Source organism: Capsicum annuum, chromosome 5 (genome assembly GCF_002878395.1).
Source record: "Capsicum annuum cultivar UCD-10X-F1 chromosome 5, UCD10Xv1.1, whole genome shotgun sequence".
Lineage (NCBI taxonomy): Eukaryota > Viridiplantae > Streptophyta > Magnoliopsida > Solanales > Solanaceae > Capsicum > Capsicum annuum.
The window spans coordinates 202241687-202245983 of record NC_061115.1 but is presented as its reverse complement, the minus strand read 5'-3'; the positions used below and the strand labels follow the sequence as shown (position 1 = coordinate 202245983).

At 34.7% G+C, this 4297-nt stretch overlaps 1 pseudogene; it reads left to right on the top strand.

The window, feature by feature from the left end:
• Positions 1–2255: 2255 nt before the first annotated feature.
• On the top strand, positions 2256–3946 carry LOC107872040 (annotated as a pseudogene).
• Positions 3947–4297: the final 351 nt, after the last annotated feature.

Genomic DNA, 4297 nt, shown 5'->3' with positions numbered 1-4297 from the left:
ATAATAACAAATACAACTATGTATGTAAAAAATACATTTCAACAAACAAGAACTACATATCACATTCAAAATCTAATGACTACCACATACAACTTAACATCGAATAAAATTTTTAGAGGTAAAGATAAAAACACATATCTAACCTGTATGTATTTTTAAAATACATATTAGAATTATATTTCGACAAACACATATGTATTTTATGAATACATGATTTGTACAAATTTAATTAAAAAGAAAAAAATATAACAACACATATACAAATTATATAACAAATGTATTTTCAGAATACATATTACACTTCTATAGTTGCTATTCCAGAAATTTTTTCGAAAAAATATATATATACAGAAACCTTCCAATTAATAAATACAAATATCTTACTCAAAATTTAGATATGAAATACATATTTAAAATATTTGTATATAGCATATACAATTCATATCAATAACAAGATTTTCGAATAGTACCATACCTCCTCCACTTTCTCTTGTTTAGATTCAGAATCTGATGCAACGGGACTTGCAATTTTACTACATTCTCTTTTTTCATCCGACTTTCTCCTTTTTACTGATTTTTGTAATTTTGTGGGATATGAAGTTTTTGTCAATCCTTTCCTTTTCATTATTTCCACAATCTTTTCAGGATCATTACGATGCTTAGATCTCAACTCTTCAATGGTAATACCTTCCTTAGACAGAACATTAGTAGAACCCAAATTAAAAACTTCGTTTTGTGTTAAACCAAGACTAAACGATGGTACTTCATCGGTAAGTAAATTCTTCGGTTGATTTTCTCTAACTGAACAACTTCGATTTGCATGTTGAGCCATTATAAATTTCAACAGAAAAAAAAATTGATCCGAAACAGACAATTTTTGCAGACTAATATTGAAAAAAATGACGACAATAAACACATTAACAAAAACTAAATGAAAAAAAATAACGTGCATTAACTGAAAGAAAAATTTACCTTAAAAAATGGAGATGATCTTTATCAAAATCGTGGGAGAGATATGAGAAAATTGAAAAAAAGAAAGAGACGGAAGTTGGAGGGAAGTAAATTGGTAAAGTAGAGTAAAAGTAGAGATGTGAAAAGTTTGAGTAGATATCACACGCTTCTCAAAAAAATTAATAAAATATTGCTATTTTTGTTATTAGTTGTAATTTTATCAAACTATTGTTATTTCTGGTAATTAATGTCTTAAGGTTGTTAGTTTATGTAATTTTTCCTAATTTAATCTATCCTAAATTATAACTCATACCCGATCCAAATAACCCGACCCAACCCATGTAATAGAGAAGCTTCAAAAGACATATCACACGTGTTTCTTTGTTCCACTCTCTCACACTCACACTCTCTCACTAACCCAAAAATCCCTAACAAATGCGTCAGTTCGATTCATGTTTTGATTCATCTATCATCTAGAATCGAGTAGAGATTTGTTTAATGTTATGATGTTGTTTAATGTTTTGGTGTTAGATTAATACTCTGATGCTGTTTAATGTTCCTCATGAACGATTGTTGTTTGTTTTTTCTGATTCATAAGCGTCGCTGAATCAGAAGTTGTTTCTGCTTCATGGTTGTTGTTACCTACTTTAAATTCATTGTTACACCATTGTTCACAAACTTCAAATAATGAACAAGAAGACCACATTTTAAGAACAGCAGCATAAGAAAAACTTGCAAAGTTTGGACATTCCTCGACCAAACCAAGGTCCTCATTGTATCACAGGTCGGGTTAGGTTATTGGACCAAGTATGAGTTATAATTTAGGATGGATTAAATTATTCATAGATAAAATAAATTAAAAAGGGGTCAATCACTATGATGTTGATACGTGTTCCGCTGTTAATGAGAATGCTATATTTGTACTTTTTATTAATGATAAAGGTATATTTATATTCAAAGTATGATAGAGAGTGTATTTGTACCACTTATTAAAGTTTAAAGATATATTTATATTATTTTATTAACGATAAGGATATATTTATACCAAAGCATAGTAGAAGGTATATTTATACCATTTACTTTGATGATGTTACCTTTATAGGTAGTTGGGCATGAGCCAGCCAGTCATATTTTTTAAGTACAATCCCCCAAAATCAGGAAAAATATTTCAAATTTGCCAATAAAGACAAAGGACAACTCCCACGTCTACAAGTGCATGAATCAACACTCCGATATATATGCCTGCCTCTACTCCCACTGCATCCTCAGCTGAGTAGTAAGTCCCCACTCCAAATTAACTAACAATGCCTTCTGCTGCAGCTGTAAGTTTGGTCTCCAAATGCTCTATTTTCCCATCCAAACAATCATCTCTTTCTGATCTGAAACTCTCTGTTTCCAATCTTCCTATGCTCTCCGTTCACTACATTAAAAAAGGTTGTCTATTTACTTGTCTTTCTTTTCATGTCGCTCACCTCATTTCTCGATTTGTGACCGACTTAGATGGCTACGTCTACATTTCTTGCAATGATGTTTGGTGTTGATTTTGTTCACGCTGCAGCCACTCACATTTTTATTCGTGATATCATTGGCTCCCTTGATGTTCATGATCACGTTAAGGAATTTTTCCCTATGAACCAATGGCGGCGCCAGACTTTTGGTTAAGGGTGTTCATATTTTTTGTTGGACAAAGAACTGTTTAAAAAATAAAAAAAATAAAGCACCGCTGTACCTGCTAAAGTTCGAACTCAGGTTGTTGATGCGAAAATGCACAATCTTGACCACTGGACTATGTTTCTCTAGCATGTCAAGGGTATGCAACAATATGTATATAACTATAAATATCTATATTTAACCTATATACTCGAAAAAAAAATTTCGACGAAGATTGTTCATCTGACCACTCTTCGTTGGCTGTGGCTCCGCCACTGCTATGAACCTCATGGTTAGTGATCGAGGGCATTTTAGCCCTCTTTTATCCGTCCAAGTGACGGAATTAGCTGATGGCGTATTCATTGGTTGCGCCGTCAATCATTCCGTCATGGATGGGACGTCGTTCTGAAACTTCTTCAATACATTTGCTGATCTGAAACTTCTTCAATACATTTGCTGAGGTGAGCAGAGGTATCAAAAGGATTATAAGACAGCCTGGTTTTAGCCTAAATTCAATTTTGATTTCGAATTCAGTGCTAAAACTCCCTGCTGATGGCCCTAAAGTCACATTCGCTGGCGATGCTCCTTTGATAGAGCATTTTTAGTTTTAGCAGGGAATCCATTCAAACACTCAAAGTGAAGACTAACAATCAGAAATTGAATTATGACAGAGAAATCAATATTGTTGAATTGATGGCAAAACATAGCAACGATCCTTTGAAAATTAAAACCTCAACCCTTTGCGCATTGCTCTAGCGTGCGGTGACACGTGCAAGGAAATTCCCAGCTTCGAAAATGACGATATTCAGAATGGCTGTAAATTGTCGTCACCGTCTCCATCCGAAGCTAAATCCGTTATACTTTGGCGACGCAATTCAGAGCATTCCAACTTATGTGTCAACAGGGGACGTTTTGTCTCACGATCTGCACTGGTGCGCTGACCAATTGAACCAAAATGTGAAGGTGCACGATGATGTTATGGCGAGGAAGTTCATAGAGGATTGGGAGAAGGATCCGCAGTGCTTCCCTCTGGGGAGTTTTGATGGAGCTATGCTGACATGGGTGGCTCACCAAGTTTTCCAATGTACAATAGTGATTTCGGTTGGGGCAGGCCAGTTGCTGTTCGGAGTGCAAGGGCTAATAAATTTGATGGGAAGATATCAGCATTTCTGGGTCGAGAAGGAGGAGGAAGTATGGATTTGGAGGTGATTTTGTCACCTGAAACAATGAAAGGATTGGAGTCTGATCCTGAATTCATGCAGTTTGTTACTTGCTATTGAATTTTACTATAATTCTGACGATTGGATTGACTGTTTGGAGGCCGGATATTGCTATTCATGGTTTGAGGATGTAACATTAGTAGCTGTTGCTCTTGTGATTTTTACTCAATCTGTATTTGATTGTAATTAATTTAATTGAGTTTAACTTTTGTTGAATTGCTAAATCTATTTCTCCTGCCATAGCAATTTATGTGGCAGGCTTGTTCAAGTCCATAGCAGCAACAAAAGATTGATATATAGTGAGAGTTTGCCTTTTCATGACAATATCTTCATACCAAATAAATTTAGAAATTTTGTTACGGTTGAAGAGCTATTTGGATGCACTCAAACAGCTCAACCGGTTATTGATGTTTGAGCCACGCTAGAAAATAAGTGAAAATACTATTAATTCTCTTGGTTGGGGGGGGGGGGGGGGG